Below are 19969 nucleotides of genomic sequence, written 5' to 3'. Positions count from 1 at the left end.
AGGTTAGGCAATTTATCCAAAGTCACAAAGATTGCAAGTATGAGAAGTAGGATTTGAACCCGGACCTTCTGGCTGCAGAACTAGTGCTCTTTTCATTATACTAAGGTCATATTGCTAATAAGTGATTGGGAGTCTATACTAGACTAAAAATCTACCCATTCCAAAGCCAGGGCTCTTACTTTTGCGCCATATGTTCAACAAGCAGAGAGACGTCAATTACAATTGTAAGATGGCAGACCCTGTACTCTATCGAGCACTGCTAACCCCACCCCCCACCCCATACAGGTCTCCTCTAATCTGAATATAACAAGTTTTTGGTGAGCAGGGACTATTGGCCCTATTGCTTTCCCCAACACTTTATAAATGGTCTTCATTTGCTCGTTCCTAAACCCTTACTTAAGTACAAGAGGACTAAAAAAAAAATAGACATCTAGTCGGAGAGTTAGTGCCTCCCTGCCCATGTGCTCTCATGCCAAAAGAGACACTCAAGAGATGACTGATCTTACTCCAATACCTTTCCCAGTCAGATCCTTCCCCTGACATTTGCACTCCTCTTCCATTAGTCACTTTAAAACAAACTAAGGGAAGGAAATGTTGGCTCAGGAAACTAAATAGAGATTGTCAAATACTGGCACACATGGATCATCAGAAGCCTTGGCTTAACACAGATTGTTTCTTGCCTGGAGCAGCCTCAATGCCTCGATGCCCACCTGGTTTCCTCTAAATTATACACAGTTCCTATCAATTAGCTCCCTCCTCACCCACATTTAGGGCCCAGGCTAAGATCACAGGTACATAGAGGTGGTTAAAGTATTGGCTAACATTCAAGCCTACTCAACAGATGGGAAACCAAGTGCAAGAGTCAGACAGGAATTGGGAGTGACTAATCCCTACCCCTACACCAATTCTGCTCTTCCTACAACAATGAGTGGAAGGGATGGCAGAGAAAGTGAGGCAAGAAGGTGGAGAAGATAGGTGAAGTGGGACACTAGTAGGGGTGTGCTAGAGTAGGCTTGAAGGGAGAGGATGTTGTTAAATTTTCAGTGTGAGCATCTTCATGGTGGAAATTGGCAAGTGCTACAAACCAGGCATTCACTTATTGTTCATAGTCCAGACTTTAAAGAGTGATGGAGAAATACTTAGTAATACAGATTAAATTTTAAAATGTCCTTCAAAACATATACTGGTCTAGAGAGCCAGTGGTTAAATAATTTCTAGTACACCAGTGGACTCAACACAACTTATGGTTGAAAATGGGAGAACTGCTTACAGACTTAGCAGGTTGGAGAATTTTAAAACTTGCTAGGAGCACTTAGAGATCATAAACCCACCCTAATAAAAATACATTAAGGTTCTGGTTACTATTTAATTAGCTTGTTTTCCAAAAAGTGTTAATATACCAAGTTTGTGGCCAAATTTCAATGAAATGAACCCACCCTTATTCTCCCATTACTACCTACTCAGAAGAATCTCCCAGATGTCTAAAGGGTCCCATTCAAACTCTTTGGCCACACCAGATTTTTTTGTACCAAATATATTCAGACAGATTTTGAACATCACTTTGGAAACTTTTTTGTTATGGATTTTGACATTCTAACAGTCACTGTATATCTTTTTTGTGTCTCCAGGAGCAGATAAAGAAGAGTTGAGGCCCACTACAGGGAAGACTTATTTACAAATCAAAGTTTTAAAATCTTAGTTAACTTTTTAGATTCGGGACTATTAGAGATGTATAGGAACTTTGAACATCATTGAATTGGATCTTCTTGTAGTCAAAAGTGATTTGTCCAAGTCTAAAAAGTTTATTGACTACTTTGGAACCAGTATTAAAGTGAACTCTTTAGTTAAATGTTAATGTTTACAATAAACTCTGCCTTCATTACTATCTCAGTGCCTATTAGTGAGTGATTGCATTGCCAAGAAAGAACCTAAGTTGTCAACAAATTCACACTTAATTAACAGTCATTAAGCATTTATAAAACCAAGTACCAGGAACTATGCTAGGCTACTAACTTTCCAAGACCAACAAATAAATAAATCATTCTCTGCCCTCAAAAGCTTACATCCTATTAGGGAAACAATATGTCCACCTATAAAATATAGGTGCTAACACTTCAGAACCATTCAAAGCAGAGCTACAATTAGAAATTATCAATGAGTTCAGTACATGTTCTTCTCTGCTAGATAAAATAATAGAATTTCAGAGTTAGAAGGAATCTTAGAGACCAGCTAATTCAATCCATACCTTAACAACCAACCTTTCTACAACATTCCTTAAAAGTGGTTCTCCAGCCTTTGTTTGAAGGCCAATCTCTAGTGAAGGAGAATTCATTCCCTCCTGAGGCATACTGTTCCACTTTTAGATATCTCATATTTGGGGGGAATTTTTTCTTTAGAGGCACCTCGCTGGCTAACTGGTCCTGGTATTAAGAAGAACTGAGTGCAAACTCAGGACAGTTATTGGCTATATGACCTGGGGCAAGTCAATTAACTTCTATCAGCTTCAGTTCTGTCCACTATAAAACAGGGATAAGAATAGCATCTATCTCCCAGGTTGTTATGAGGATCATATCTGTAAAATGCTTAGTGCAGTGCCTGGCACATAGTAGGTGCTTAATAAATGTTTCTTTTCTTCTCTCCGTAAAACCTAAATCTGCCTCTTTCTAATTTCTACCACTGCCCCTAGTTTAAGCTCCCAGGACCATGAAGAACAAGTTTAATCCCTCTTTCATAAGACAGTCCTTGAACTACTTCAAGACATCTATTCCACCCCAACCCATACCTATTCCCCCACTACTACTACCAAGTTATCTCCTCAGACTACATATGACTGCCTCCTCTAATTAGTTCTTATATGACATAATCATGAAGCCTTTCATCTTCCTGTCTCTCCAATTTATTAATGACCTTCCTAAGATGGAGTCCAAAAATGAACACATTACTTTGGATGTGATCTTACCAGAGCAGAATGCTGATCAACTATTAAGGTTTTAAAAACAAACCCCCCCTAAAAAAAAATAAGTTTTTACCCTCAAGGAACTTACATTTTACCAGGGGACACAACCTATCCACATATAAATTGTACAAGCCAATATGTGAGGAGCATTCAAAATAAAATTACAAACAGAAATAAAATTCATGGGTTTAATACTATTCCACCCTCCACTGCTTCTCTTAAGGAAGCCTAAGATTACAATAGCTTCATTTAGTTCACAGGATAAGAAATTGGTTCATATTAAGCTTTCAGTCAACTAAAACCACAAATAGTCTATTCAGAAAAATGATCCATGTCTCATTATCTTGTGTTTGTGGAATTTGTTTTTTGGACCCCAACAATCACTTTACAGTTATCTTGAGTTTTCTTATTAGATCCGAGCCTAATGTTCTAGTCTGTCAAGATCTTTTGAGTCCTAATTTTGTCTCCCAGTTTCATGAGACTTATAAATGTGATAAGTGTGCCATTTATACCTTATTCAAGTCAGTGATAAAAGCGTTAATCAGTATAGGCCCAAACAGACTCTTGAGGTCCACCATTAGAGACCTTCTTCCAAATTAATATGGAACCATTACATTACACCTATTCTTTGGGTCCAGCCATTCAATGAGTTCTGAATCCTACATCTTAGCCTCCATATTTCTGAATCCCACCTTTTCCCTATATCTTACCATATATTTTCCCATTTGACCCCCCCCCCAGAAAATCACAAAAAACCCTCTCACAAAGGCTTTGCAAAAATCTGAGCAAGAACTATTCACAGAATTACCCTGATTTACCAATCTACTAACTTTATAAATTGTTTATAATAATCTGGCAGGATTGATAGAATTGGAAGATCTTCATATGCTCAGTGCCTGGCACATAGTGGGTACTTTGCTTATGGATTGATCTGTTTTTGTAACATCATACAGGCTCTTTTTAATTACTGCTTTTTAACAATTCATAGAATCATAAAGCTAGAGTTCTATGGAGGGACCTCAAAAACCATCTAGGGCAGTTTCTTCATTTGACAAAGGAGGAAACAGATCCAGGAAGGCTAAGGGACTTAGCTAAGGTCACACAGGAAGTATCAGAGAAGGGATCTGAAACCAGGTTCCTGGATTCATTGCCCTTTCCACTGTCAACCCATAAGCAGAATTGACATTAATGATTATAACATCCTATTTTGAGGTCTATCAAAAAAAAAAAAAAAACCAACATTTTAATGCCATGGGTCAGGCTACGACATTTTAAAAGTTTTTTTTTTTTTTTTAATTTAATGAGTCCTATAGACTATGTAATCCTACCATTTAAATCTCCTACTTATAGCTACTAAAATAGCCATCTTCTCCATGTATTTCTCTTCTTCCTTTGGACTTTGGAGTCTAGTCTTTCAAATTAGACTTCAGGCCAGGTCCTGTTCTGGGATGTACATCGCAGGTAGCCCAGTACCTATAAAAGGTTCACATCAAGCGGCCTTCATCACCTCCAGCCTCAGCTACATCCCTAAGGACAAGGGAAGCCGATTCATTGCTCACGTTAACTCCTACCTACTCTGGCTGCCAGGGCGCCACGGCATATCATTTGGGATCCCTATCTGGGGCTGCCAGAGTAGCAGCTGCCAGAAAGGCTCAGACGGAGGAGGGACAACTTGGGGGCGGGGGGGGGGGGGAACGGAGGGAATCCCAAGGGGTTAGCAACTGGGGGTGCTGCACGGGCATAGCTCTTATACATACCAGCAGCACTCGGGTAATTTTTTTAAATGACCTTTCCTCTCTCATCCGCTCCCAAAGCACTGAATTTCATATGCATATGTGACATACAGTAATTAAGAACTCCCCCCGCACCGACCGACCTATCTCCGGAAGAAAGCACTTGCCTGACCGAAGACTTCTAAGCGCTGCTTCGCCTCGAAATAACCAGCAACAGCCTCCACTCTTCATAGCTCCAGCAGGCTCAAAGAGCTCATATAGAAGTAACCAGGGGCGGGAGAGTAAGTTATTTGCGTCTGCTCATTGGCAGGCTGAGCTGTCCCTCACAACCCAGCTGGCTCTCCGAGACAACAGCGCTCGCCCTAGCAAGTGGGATGGGCTCCAAGACACTGGCCAACGGCCTTTCTTATTTCCAAAACGCAAAGAGAGGAAGTGATGTTTTGATTGGTCTTCTTCAGAGACAGATATTTGCAAGAGCCAATAAAGTGCGTGATGAGACACCTGGTGTATTTCCCAGCCTCCTGCAAACTGAGAAGCTGAAAAGTCTAGCATGGCCCACTGGGAGGGAAAAAAAGCCCTCTGCCTTATAATTAATCAAGGATGCTCCGGCTGTAAATCTATACCCGAAGGATACGAGTAATAAGGAAATCATCTTTATTGCAATGGGAAGAGCTAGCATCAACACGGGAATGAGATAGGCTATGAAAAATAAATGTCTTCTTGCTAGGAAAACTCTTTTGGCATAAACGTCAGTGATTTTAAATGTCTTGAATGAACATCAAAGGTTTTGAGACAAAATAGTTTTTTAAAGTAAGCTTTCTGAAAAACGATTGCTTCTGTGTGACCCCGGACAAGTCACTTAGCCCCCATTGCCTAGCCCTTACCATTCTTCGAGCCTTGGAATCTATACGTATTGATTCCAAGATGGAAGGTAAGGGTTTAAAAAAAATTGCTCTTCCTACCTTTGCCACGGTTCACCCAGTTTACTGTAGTCAGGGGCATTAAACAACACCCTCCCTACCCACACCTAAGGAAAGATAATACTTGCTACCTAGAGGCAGTCTGGTACAGTGAACTGAAGTGAGTGGGATGGCCCCAAAGCCTTTACAAAATGAAAGGCAGAGATTACCTCAGGCAACCACCTTTGAGTCTACAAGCACTGGGCAAGAAGAACCACCAAAAAAACAGATCTAGTAGCATCTAGTTCAACCTGAAGTATGACAGACACTTTTCTCTGGTTAGTTTGGTATAAAGAAATGTACTTTTTTATTTGCTTTTCATTCTTGGGCTTTTTTTTTTTTGCTTTAAAAATGCTAAATTTATCAAAACGTTCTTTTTAAAAGGCCATCATTGTAATTTGGATCACATAATTTCAAAAAATTTATATGGGAATTTGTTATTAAACCTCATCATTTTACTTTTGAGAAAATTGAGACCCAGAAAGGGGAAATTACTTATAGACTAGAAAAACAAGGTTTCAAATTCAGGGCCCCAAATTAAAAACCCAGACCTAAAATAAGATAAAATATAAAATAAAATAAAATAATCCAGGGCTATTTCCACTACATTCTCTTGTACCCTGGAAACCCTGCTTGGTAACCTAGCATGAGATTTTTTTTTCTGCCACCCTTATAGAGTCTGTCTAGTGTTACTCTCACTGTTCCCCGTGCCTCCAATTTCCACCAACATATAAGTTTATAAGTGGAAAAAGATTATCACCAGCATAATTTTAAAAGAATCAGAAAACCTAGAATTCTTTCCACATACCATGTAGGAAAAAAAAATCTTGTTATATATCGCATAATAAGTGCTTAATACAGTAAGCCCCCCTGTTTATAGCCCTATTCAATGTCATACTTGGCACAGGACAACTTTTCCATTGGCATCAACCAAAGTGCAACTCCTCTCCAACAATGAGTATTTGCAAATCTCTTCCCCTGAAACATCCAGAAGGCAGAAGAGAAAGTAGACCAGAGCCTGAAAGTTAAATAGAATTGGGGGAGGTTATAGGAAAAAACAGAAGTGTGTGCCCAGAATCCTGCTGTCTGCCTTTAATAACAGTTCACATTTATACAGCATGTTATATATCACACATTTGCTCATCACAATAAAACCTGGGAAAGACAAGTAATATAAGCATCATGATCACTCCATTTTATATAATTATATATATTATAATATTTATATAAATGAGGAAACTGAGTCTCAGAAAATTTAAGTGACTCATCTAATGTAACAGTAAATAGCAATAAGAACCTAAACCCAGATTTCATGAATCCACATCCAAATGTCTTTTAAATAATATTATTATAATAATAGCTAATATTTAAAAGGCACTAATATTACTTCATGTAATTCTCACAACAACCCCAGGAAGTTGGTGATAACTAGTGTTACTATTTTACATATGAAGAAAGTGAGACAGAAGTTAAGTGACTTGCCAAGGGCTACATGGCTAATAACTATATGAGCCTGAATTTGAACTCAGGTCTTCCTGAATCCAGGCCAATTACTCTCTATATAACACCATCCAACTGACTCCATCTAGTCCCTTTATTCTCCTCTTCATCCCATTCCTTCCCCACAAATGTTCCTCCTATTAGAAGTCTGAAAAACTAACTCATCCTCCTCTCAGAAGAAAAGAGATATAAAGCCTAAACCAGGAAAAATAGGTGACAGCCCATCTGGGTTGCTGGCTCTCACAACAATTAACAAAAGGGATTAAGATTAGCCTGGAGTTCCACTAAATCTCAGATGAGTTTAACTAGAGTTTAGACTTCTGAAAGGGAATTCTTTATTCTCTTTGTCTATTTTGAATAAATCAACCAAAAACTTAAACACCCCTACTTAACATTAAGTAAGGGGGTTCACAAGTCACTTACTTGGAGAGCTCCACCCTTTTAACTCAATCAGTCAGAAACTTGTTAATCCTTTGATAAGAGTTTACACCCTTAGAGGATGAGAGGTAGATCCCATAGACACTGCGGCCCTGGGCAGTGCTAGGCAATTTGGAAGCTGTGATTGGCCCCTGTGAAGTGGAGGAAGGGATAGGAAGTGATATGGAAAAAGGACTAGTAAAAGTCCTGAACTTCCTGTCCAAGGGGTTTTAGGCTTGAGTCTTTGTTTTGAATCTTCACCTTGGAGCTTTGGCCAATGACTTGCCTTTTGGAGGTGGCTTTGGATTTGGACCTCAACTTCAACTCAGGACCTTAGCCTTTGGATCTTCTCCTTTGGACTTTGTCTTGGGTGAGTAAATAGCTGGTCTTCCCTTCCTGGCTTCTGGAAAGATTAGGTTCCAGAGAGACTTCTTTCTTCTGGAGGAGGCTGCATTGCTGAAACCTTTGTACAAGACATTGTGGGAAGTAAGAGATCGAGTAAATTTCATGGATTAGCTGTAAGAGGAAAATTTGGATACAAGCTCTGGGAGAAGATTCTGACAAGGAGAAAAGGATTGTGGGAGTTTTACTGGCATTAAGGGTCACTCTCTCTCCTGTTTTGACTGAGCTAGAAGGAGGTCTTTTCTCTGGCAATTTTTCCTTGGCAATCCTAATCTCATGAAGAGATTAGTGATTCCTTGGTTTGAGAGTTTGCCTTGGAGTGGACTGGTTTTTCCCTGAAGTACAGAGATCATCTGTCTGTGATCCATCTGCCAGCAATCCACTTGGCTAAGGTAATCCCAAGGGTTTGTCACCTGGGACTCTGGGTTACCTAGTGAAGCCAATTCCAGCCTTTAGGTAAGGGCTCAAATACATCTGTGAGTCCTTCCTTTTTTTCCTTTTAATAATCCATATTAATTAGGTTAGTTTATAGTAAGATAGCTTTTGGAGTCTTAGATAAGAGCAGGAAGCTGTAGGAAGGGCTTGAGAAGATCAGAAGAGCAAACCCCAGGTTGGGGAGCATAGATTGGTGGAAGGAGCTATAGCTGTGTTGATTTAGGACTTTATTTATCATTTCCCTACCCTTAATAAACTTGTTTTTATTTTTTTTGGTTTTGTTTTGTTTTTTTATAATTGCAAGGGTTGTGCTTTACTGGCCCTTGGGAGATCCCTAGGTGGGGTTTTATCATCTCCCATCCATCTAGGAAGGATTTTTACTTCAACATCACCAGGTCCTCTGGCTGAAGGTTAACAAGCCCTGCTGGGGCTGAGTCAAACACCGGAGCAACATTTAGTGTGATAGGCTAGATATTTTCTATACCCTCTTCTTATATTTCTTTACTTTCACTCTTTCCACCTCTTTGTAAATAAAAGCTACTAAAAGTCACTTGATTTGAACTATAATATTTTTAATCAGTGATCACAATATTACTTTAGAATTCTCATATTTTAGTCAAACCCATAAATTTTATCCCTACAGACTGCTTAGAAAGAAGTCTCTCTACTATCAGCCTTCACCATTTTGTTTGTCATTGTCCTGAGTAAAACATACATAATGAGGTATTTTTTTGTAGAAATGCTTATTGACTGAAGCCAAAATTGTAGATGGGAGATTCTGGGTTCAAATCTGGTCTCAGAAATTTAATAGCTATTTGATAGTTTGACCCTGAGCAAGTTACTTAGCCCTATTTGCCTCCAGTTTCCTCATCAATAAAATGAGTAAACCACATCAGAACCTCTGCCAAGAAAATTTTGACTGGGGATCATGAAGAGTTGGACATGACAAAAATGAATGAACAACAATGTCACACCTCCCCCCTATATACACTCTTCTTTCTCCTACCCCCACCAAAGGCTTTAGAACCAGAAAAGACTTTGGAACTCATCAAATCCATTTTACAGATGAGGAAAACAAAGGATCAAGGAGGGAGAGATGACTTACTCAGGATACAGAAGCAGAAAATACCAAAGCTTGAGGTTTCACAGCTTTTCATTTGAGTCACATTTTAATTCCAATACCAGTGCTTAGTACACTACACTATACTTTGAGCAGGAGTACATTGTCACAGACACTGGTGGGAGAGGATGGTGAAACTTCAGTACTTTGGGGACTCCTGGGTATTGGTTCATTTAGGCCTAGAAATCTCAATTTCCACTGCAATAGAAATGGCAACCTGGTTGCCCATGGGACCTGTCATACACAATCCTGATAATATCAAACCTTACCTTCGTTTCAATGACACTGAAAAGAATATTTTGTGTTGTTATTGACAGGTAAAAAGGAAGGCCTAAAGAACTTCCTCAATAAATAGATTCATAGAATAACAGAAATAATGGAAAAATTGCTAGATTTGGGATCAGAAGACCTAGTTTCCTGCAAAGACCTTCATGAACTGATGCAGAGTGAAACAAGCAAAATCAGGAGAACATTGGGCACAGTAAGAACAATATTTTGTGAGGGTCACCTGCTAGCTATTCTTAGCAACACAGTAATCCAGGACAGTTCTGAAGGACTTGTGACCAAGAATGCTTTCGACCTCCAGAGAAAGAATTGATGATGTCTGAATACAGATGGAAGCAAACAATTTTTCACTTTATTCCTAAGTGGCTTCATTGTGGTGTTGGGATTTTATATGAATATTCTCTCATTGATCAACATGGAAATGTGTTTTGCATGATCATACATGTATGACAGATCAAATTGCTTACCATCTCACAGAAGGGAGTAGAAAGTGAGGATAGATCTCGTAATTTTGGGAAATGTATGTCAAAAATTGTTGTTACATGTAAGCAGGGGAAAATAAATTAAATATTAAACAATATTACATGGTTAATATTTAATATAATAATATTAAAATAAATAAAATATTAAAATTTTTAAAAAGAAGACTTGTTTTCAAATACCAGCTGTTACTTATTTGTTGTTGTTGTTGAGTTGTTTTCAGTCCTGTCTGACACATCATGACCCAATTTGGGTTTTTCTTGGCAAAGATACTGGAATGGTATGCCATTTCCTTCTCCACCTCATTTTACAGAGGAGAAAACTGAGGCTAACAGGGTTAAGTGATTTGTCCAATGAAGTTGCCCAGGGTCACACAGCTAGCAAGTGCCTGAGGCCAGATTTGAACTCAGGAAGACAAGTCTTCCCAACTCCAGTCCTAGTGCTCTATTCACCATATCACCTAGATGCCATGCTATGTCAGAATCTATAAAATCAAGAGGTTGCCTGGGTGAACTCTAAGGTCCTATTGAGCTCTGAATCTATGATCTGCCTGAATACAGGAAGTATAAAACTCATCTTGTTAAGCTCTAAATGAAGTGTGGATAAGCCCTATGAGTAGGTCATAAACATGCGCTCAGGTTTCTATGGGTAGGAATTTATTATTACCCTATTGCAAAACTCTATTCCAAAGGCAGCTGAGATCACTAGAATACATGAATCAGGTCTGATAAAGGAACAATTTCCATCATAAATTCTCACATAGATAAGTCTTAGTCTGTAAAGACAATAGGGAGACCATGAACCTTTTCTCTTTCTTTCAGTTACAGTTATTACGTTCGTAAGCCTATGAGCAAGACTTTCGGTATTCAAGGAGGTAACTTCATCCTTTCCACTTTGTTGGTGCAATGGTAGCATTAATCCCCTGCCCTATATCTGACTTTTCCTACCAACTGAAACCTTTTCCTGACTCTTCACAAGGATTTCTTCTAGAGTCCCCTAAATTGGCTTGTTTCTTGCCAGTAGAACTCATTCAGATCCTTTGATGAATGACTAAAAAAAAGTTTTTTCTTTCTATACATGTGCATTTCCCCCCACAAATGCCTTATGTCCAGATATTATAGCATACTCAGGAAAGTCAAATTCATTTTTAAACTGCAGTTTTTATAAATCCTGCATCAATCTTAAAGCTGGACTTTTTGAAAATGACCCAAACATGCTACTTTTTTTGACTCTGGGGCCATTTGAAGCATGGCTATAAAATATAATGCACTATAAAGTTATGAGCTTCATAAACTGGCTGTGCGGCATCATGGCAATAAATATATGACCTCCCCAAATGACTATGATGAAGGGCCCCAAATTCACCTGAATTTCACAGATTTATAGAATCTCAAGTTGGCAGGGGCTTCAAGGGCCATCTTGCCCAACACACATGACAGGTGACCATCTGGCCTTGAAGACAGGAGGCTACTTGTCCTGTCTTAAAAGTACGACCTCCTTAAGTTAGGTTGATATCATGTAATTTTTATTTGTAAATTTTAGGGGTTCAGGCAAATATCTGGCATGTTTTTATGCTGAATGAGAGTAGGAGTTAAGGTCTTAATTCCCATCTCCTCCCTTCACCCTAAAGCACCAAATGTGTATTTACAAATGTGTATGTAAATATATTATACAATGCATACATATATTTAATATGTGCATAGACATATAATATATAGAGAGATCTAATATTATATATATATTGTTATTGTTGTTGAGTTGAATTGTTAAGTTGTTTCTGTTACGGCTGACTCTTTTTGAGTTTTCATGGCAAAGATACTGGAGTGGTTTGCCATTTTCCTTCTCCAGCTCATTTTACAGATAAGGAAACTCAGGCAAACAGGATTAGGTGACTTGCCCAGGGTCACACAACCAACAAGAGTCTAAGGCTGAACTTGAACTTGGGAAGCTGAGGATATTGAGCTGGGAGTCAGGAAGCCTTGAGTTTAAATCTGGCCTCAGACACTTTATTAACTGTGTGACCCTGGACAAATCGTTTAACCCTGTTTGCCTCAGTTTCCTCATCCACCAAATGAGCTGGAGAAGGAAATGATAAACTACTCTATTTTATATATATTTTAAACCCTTACCTTCTGACTTAATATCAATTAGAATACAGAAGAGCAGCATAATCAGGGTTAAATGACTTGCCCAGGAAATATCTGAGAACAGATTTGAACCTTGATCCTTCCAATTCCAAGCCTGACATTCTATCTACTGTACTGCTTAGCTGCATTTACCACTCCAGCATTTTTACCAAGAAAACCCCATATGAGATCATAAAGAGTGAGACACAACTAATGACTGAACATTTATGTATAGTGATTCCTCACCTATGGCAGGTGTTATATTCCAGAGACCTCTGCAATAGGTGAAAATCTGTGAAGCAGAGATGTTATATTTTATTATTTATATTTATTTTAAGGCTTTATAAACCCTTACCACTGTCCTATAGACCTTTTCCACACTCTTATTAACCTTTCCCATACTTATAAACACTGAGCCAACCAGTGCCCAGGATACAGAACACAGCAATGGGTTTGGTTGTCTTTCAGCCAATAGTGTGCCATGTACAATCTCATTGGTAAACTTGTACAAGCAGTAGTGGCATACTGCATTTCCATTGTGTACAGTACAGTATTCATCCACAAAATCCCACTATATAGCAAAAACTCTGTGATACAGAATTATATTTTTTTCTTTTTAAAACCCAAAATATAGTGAAGCCTCAATAAAAACTTGGACTTTTGACTCCGTCTCTAGCTCTGGGAGTTGAAGCTGGCCAGGGGGAAGAAGCTGAACTGATGTTATTTAGTTTCTGTCCCAGGCTGAAGGACCCTTCAGGGGGACTTCTGAAATTGGTGACGTTGTGAAGAAGAAAGAAGATTTTAACTGTTGTCCTCCATCTCTGACTGTCTCTCTGTCACAGTTGTGATTTCCCAAGCCCTCATAATCTTCATTTTAGATTAGGGACACCCTCATCCTTCTTACCTCAGTTTCCCACCCTGTTTCCCAATAAACCCCCCTGACTTGAAAAGGAAAAGAGTATCTTTATAGTTCACTCAGGGGGGAGGGAAGAAGCCAAAGGCTTCAAGAAGAACTGGGAGGTGAGGGAGACAGGGAGGAGAGGGTAGGAGGAGATTAGGAGCAATATTGATCCACTTGTTATCAGTAGGGATCAGTAGGCAAACTCCAGAGCATTCTGTGAACCTAAAAAATTCTCAGACCCTACTTTTTAAGGTTCACAATCCTAACCTTATGAAGTAGGGTCTGAGAATTTTTTAGGTTCACAATTCCCCTGTACGAGCAGTGTCTCTCATCTCTTTCCATTGTAACTAAGCACTCTCAGGTGTGTCCCATACTAGAAGCTCTCTCTAGTCTCAAGCCAGAGTACCTCAGTCACTGCAGCAACAAGTAATAGTGTCACACAGATTAACATTTCTATTTCACCCCTTTGGCAGTCTGGTGAAGCCTATGGCACCCTTGCCAGAATAATGTTTCAATATATTTATTAAATATGTCCAAGTGTATAAAGTTATAGATATTATTTATTATTGAATTATTACTTATTATTATTGAACCAATTATATTAAAATACAGTTCCCAATTCTCAAGTGTTTGGATCCAATGAATTATTAAAGAAGGAGTGAAAATGAGAAATTGAAGGTCCAAAAGAGTTAGAATTTTAGTTACAAATGTGGGTTCCCAATAATATTTCCTTTGCGTCAGGTATGGTGGATAAGGAGAAGAGGAACCCACCTTATCACTTCTTTTTTTTTTTAAATATATTTTATTTGATCATTTCCAAGCATTATTCGTTAAAGACATAGATCATTTTCTTTTCCTCCCCCCCCCACCCCCCATAGCCGACGCGTAAGTCCACTGGGCATTAGATGTTTTCTTGATTTGAACCCATTGCTTTGTTGATAGTATTTGCATTAGAGTGTTCATTTAGAGTCTCTCCTCTGTCATGTCCCCTCAACCTCTGTATTCAGGCAGTTGCTTTTCCTCGGTGTTTCCACTCCCATAGTTTATCCTTTGCTTATGAATCCACCTTATCACTTCTTGCTAAAGACAAAGAACACAAACCAAGAGGTATTCACCAAGCAACAGAAAGATGGAGGTATTCACAGTGCAATAGAAAGCTGGAGCCAGCAGATAAGGTCCCAGAGCCTCTTCTTGATACAGATGGATGTGCTGATTACCTAGCCACAAGTCTCATATCATAATGGTATTGATGTGGCATAACACTAATTCAGCAAAGTATGGGAAAAAGAAAGGGGAAAAAAAATCCAGAAAACTTGTACTTAAATCATTATAGGAGACAAAGTAAGGTCATTTCTCTGAAGTACTTAATAAATGCTCATTAATTGGGGGAATCTAGGTGGTACAGTGGATAGAGTTCTGGGCTTAGAATCTAGAAGATTCACCTTCAAGAGTTCAAATCCATCCTCAGACACTTTCTAGTTGTGTGACTTTTAGTATGCCATTTAATCTCGTTTGCCTAAAAATAAAATAAAATAAAACCCATTGTAAGGAGAATCGTCCAGCTCTAACCATCCCATCCCCTTCTTCCCCCAGTTTTTGAGTTAGTAACTAAGGAATATTGAAATGTTGACTGTGGGCAACTCTTAAGCTTGAACATCATTAGGAAAGTAAACACAATGTGCTGTGCTTTCTCATAAAACCAGATTTGAACACTATGTACAAATGATGATCCAATAGCTGAATAATAAAAAAAAGGTTATTCCTAGAGAGGGAGAGACGTTCTCCTGAGATATAATGAAGGTTGTAGAGATTAGGGACCACCCTGTAATCAATTGAGACAGAACAACAGACACCATGGAGCTCAAGTTCTTCACCACAAAAACCTCAGGCCATTAAAGGAACCCTAGACAAATATCTTGTGGATGTCTCTGAGGATGCCCTCCCACAAAAAGCTCCTTTCAAATAATCTGGAAAATCTCCAAACACATCTGTATCTGCACACACATTAACAGGAAGCTATGAGTATTAATAAAGTATCAGGCAGCTCATCTCTTTTCATTCAGCTTGGTACTTCCCTAGCAGAGGTATTAAGAGAGTGGAAGGCTTTGCCCTGAACTTAGCTAGTTCCCCTAAAAAATCCAAAGAAAATCAAATGATTCCTTTATTCATGCAATAAAAGTACCCTACTATATGCAATAAACTATGTCAACGGGTATCCAAGGATAAGACATGTTCTTTGCCCCCAAAAGGTTTGAAGATGTATGATTTGATGAGACAAGTCTAATACAGACAAATTAGAATGAAGAACATGAGACTTGTCTCCATTGCAAATAAAAAGGGTTCCTTAAAGAATATCAGAGAGGGAGATACTATTACTCTGCTGGGGTGAAGTTTGAGTGCACTGGACCTTGGAACTCCTTCCTTCCTATCCTATTCAGTGTGAAATGATGGCAAGGTAGTCATCATTATGTAAAAATGGTGCAAGCAAGTACATTCCTCATCCACAAACCACCAAGAACTGCTCATCAAAGAGTAAAACATTTATTTAGGCAAAATATCCAAGTAAATTACAAGGGAAAAGACAACTAGTGGAATCATTCTTTGTCCTCTTTCTACAGACCTTCTACAGACTCCCAAACCCAATTCCAGGGGAAATATTCTTTTTTTTTTCACACAAGAAATGATGAATAGTTTAATTTTGGAAAAACATGGAACAATCTACATGAAATTATTGAGTGAAACAAGAAGAACCAAGAAAACATTATATACAGCAACAGAAATATTGCTTGAAGAAAATGACTTGTATATGTCCACCTTTAGAGAAAGAACTGATGAATATAATTGACATAGTTTCATAATATACCTATAGCTTTTTGTCAAATGATGCCTTTTCTACTGAAGGCAGGGGATGGAAGGAGTTAACTGGGTATTTTAATTTAACAAACAAACTAATTAATTTTTAAAATAGTGCTTTAGAGAGAAGCCATGAAACACAGTGGAAAGAAGGCTGGCTGTGAAGTCAAGAAAAACTTACATTCTGATAATGTTTCTAACACATATGGAATATGTGGCCCTGTGGAAATCACTTAATCTCATAGTGTCCCCAAACAAATTTGTAAAAGTATGTTATAGGCAAGTTGTCAGCACGTTTCCTATGTCTTGGAATAAAAGGAAAAAAAGCTATAGTTTAAGACTTCTACCATTTTAGTTCTTAGAGCTTCCTTGGCCCTTGAATTTAGCTTCTTTTCTCCTCAAAGTGACAGTTGCTGTTTCTTGCCAATGTTACTATTGCCATCTACTGGAGCTATCATCTAAGGTCATTGCTCTTTCCTGGTGGGGATGGAGGTGTTGGGGAATGACACCCAAAGGTCCCTCTGATCCTTAAGAAAGGACTAAAATAGTGGAAGTCTTAAACTATAGCTTTTTTTTTCTTCCAAGGCATAGGAAACGTGCTTATTTAGAGACAGAGGAGAAGAGATGATAGAAGAGAGACTGAACATGGTAGGGAGGCAGGGATATTTGAAGGAACAATGCTGGAAGAGATGGGAAATGAATAGGATCAATGATACAAGCTTTTTTCTTGGAAAGGAATCTCTACAGAGGGAAGCAGCCCTCCAGGACATTCTAGATGTATGAACACAGAATTTGGTCAACAAGACTGTGAGTCAAGGATCTATTTGACTTCTGGCATTCAGCTTTCTATTGCATTTTTGGATTGTGTGAAGGGCTCAGTAAGAGTAAAAGGATGAAGGACTAAGTTCATGATAACGTAGTGAACTATACTGAAATGCTATAGCAATGGTGGTCATCATATGGTGGAATCATGCCATCCTAGGGAAGAAGGATTTCCTCTATGTTAATGCCCTGGGGCAAAATCTCTTCACCTTCTTATTGTTGCTCCAGTCTCACCCCCAAACTTACATCTTATTATCACCATAGAGGGAGGGAGAGAATGCCAATAGTTATCAAAAGGGGAGGAAATGTAAGATGATTTGGAATCACTATAGGAATAAGGCATTGTGGTACAGTGGAAAGTCCCAACTAAAGGATATTTAATAGCAATGTGATTTGGGGAAAGTCCTTGGAACTCCTCTAAGTTTCAGTTTTCTCATCTAGCCAAGTTCTAGTCTCAGCTAAGCCATTTAATAGCCATGTGATGGGGCAGGGGGCGGGGGGGAAGGAGTTCCTGGAACCATCATTTTTCAGTCTTCTCATCTGTTAAATGAGGATCATATTTTGCCCTTCATTGGGTTTATATGAAGATCAGGTAGCACTTTGCTTAACAAAATACTTAGTAAGTTGTTAGATGTGAGTTTCAGTAAATTGATCAATTGGAATCTATTGTTTTCTATTCTACTGTCCCTACTGTGCTAAAAATGGAGGTGAATGATTTTTTTTAATGGCTTAATGCCTAAGAGTGAGGACCCCTTCCAAAATAGATGCACACTGTTGTTTGTATCATATTCAACTCTCTTTATCACCCCAGGGTCCTACTGTCCATGGGATTTTCTTGGCAAGGATACTGGAGTGGTCTGCCATTTCTTTAAGTGGATTAAGGCAAACAGAGGTTAAGTAATTTGCCCAGAGTCACACAGCTATTGTCTGAAACCACATCTGAACTCAGATCTTCCTGACTCCAGGCCTAGTACTCCGGTCCACTGAAACATCGAGTTCTCCCTACACATACTCGAATTTATCTAATATTTTTCTAAAGGCCACTTAATTGGCTGAGTTGAATATTAAATGGAGATAAAGCAATGATCTAAGCAGAGTTTACATATATCATTCTTCAAAACCAAATGGATACTCTTCCTTTTGTTGGGGGAAAACAGTTCCATTCTAAAAGAAATAGGACACAATCTTTAATGTTTAGACTTAACTTGATCCATAGATTTTTTTTGAGTGAGGATTCATGTCCTTGAACTATAAGAGGGATAATTCAATTTGTCTCTTGGCTATTTCATAGATTTAGAATTGCAAGGGGTCTTAGAAGTAATATAGTAAAATGCTCTCATTTTACAGACCAGAAAACTGAGGCTAGGCAAGGTGAAGGTAATTTTGACCCAACTAGAATTCAAACCTAGACTCTCTGATTTTATTTGAAGCTAATGTCATCACTCTTTGGGGTAGCACAAAAAATACTAGAAACAAAGGGGCAATCCACTGACTGGAGGACACCCAAACGAATTACAATATATGAATGGAATGGAATCTAACTGTGCCACATAAAAAAATACTAATTAAGAGAAATTCTGAGAAGCAAAGATAGGGCTGTTAAGTTCATGAAAAGTTAATTAAGGGGGATTAGTAGATGGCTCAATGGATTGGGAGCCAGGCCTAGAGACAAGTCTTGGGTTCAAATGTGACCCTAGACACTTCCTAGCTTTGTGACCCCAAATAGGTCATTTAACCTCCATTAAACAGGATTGGTTCTAAGATGGAAGTGAATTAAACAAAACCAAGAGATCTGTAGCAATGTAAATGAAAAGAAGACCAAAAAAGAAGCTAAACTCTAATAAATTATAATGGTCAATTTTGCTCCCCAGAGAGGAGATGACAAAATAAAAGTCTTTTTCTTGGCAAAGAGATGGGGAAACATGGGTGTGGAATGTTGCTGATGATGTCATTTTTTCATGCCTGTTTTTCTTTCTTCCAAAGAAAGGGTTAGCATTGTGTGGGTATATGCCAGGAAATGACTAGGGCATAAAGACAAAAGGCATAAATAAACATATTTTTAAAATAATTTGGTCAAATAAAGTCATTTCCATTATACTAAGCTGCCTTTTAAATGGCTAAGGAGAGATTTTAGCTTTTGCCAGGGAAATCTCATGCCCAGAAAGTATGTCCTTTGTTTACCTGACCCATAGTAAGCTCTTGATAAATACTTATTAATGATCAAAGTACTAACATCCAGGATTTATATAGCAGTCAGGCACTGTGCAGAGTTTTACACTTCAGCATTGTGCTGAATTTTACAAATTACAAAAAAAAAATACAAATTTTACATTTGATTCTGCAAGGTGAATGCTATGATCCCTATTTTACAGCTGACAAAACTGAGATGAATAAAGGTCAAGTAACTTCTCCAGGGTCACACAGCTAAGAGTCTGAGCCTGGATTTGGATTCAGACCCAATGCTTTAGCCACTGTGCCCTTAATGACTCTGCAAGGTAGGAGCTTTTATTATCCCCTTTTTATAGTCAAAAAACAAAAAACAAAAAACTGAGGCAACTAGAGGTTAAGTGACTTCCCCAGGGTCACAGAGCTAAGTCTCTGAAGCAGAATATGTCCTCAGGTCCAATATTCTATCCACTGTACCACTTAGCTGCCTACATACTGACTAAATGTTGTGGACTGACTAAATGATATACTTTGTATTGTGTTCCAATCCATCAGTTTGACCATTTTAATATGCTATGAACTCCTTTTTTCCCCCCTGGGTGTTCTCAAGTTTCTACAACATTCTTATTCATACTGTCTCTCATGAGGCCCACAACAATCTGTATGAAATTGATGATGCATGAAATAGTATTTTCCTTACTTTATAAATAAGGAAAATGAAGGTCAGAACTGAGGAAGGATTTCCTCCAGCCTGGAGAGCTCTCTCTAAGTGTCTAGAGGCTAGAACTGAAATCTTTTGACCTCTAATTAGTGA

General features: G+C 38.5%; 1 protein-coding gene across 2 annotated transcripts in view; it reads right to left on the bottom strand.

The window, feature by feature from the left end:
* Positions 1-5036, bottom strand: part of BPGM (bisphosphoglycerate mutase) — a 46655-nt gene extending 41619 nt beyond the window's left edge. The window contains exon 1 of one of the 2 annotated variants that reach the window (XM_007504344.3): positions 4857-5036. The gene's annotated coding sequence lies outside the window, so the exon portion shown is untranslated. Of the gene's footprint in view, positions 1-4832 lie in introns of both variants that reach the window. The other variant, XM_016426168.2, reaches the window with a different exon arrangement.
* Positions 5037-19969: the final 14933 nt, after the last annotated feature.

The sequence above is a fragment of the Monodelphis domestica genome, chromosome 5, assembly GCF_027887165.1.
Source record: "Monodelphis domestica isolate mMonDom1 chromosome 5, mMonDom1.pri, whole genome shotgun sequence".
NCBI lineage: Eukaryota > Metazoa > Chordata > Mammalia > Didelphimorphia > Didelphidae > Monodelphis > Monodelphis domestica.
This window is presented reverse-complemented; position numbering and strand designations above follow the sequence as displayed.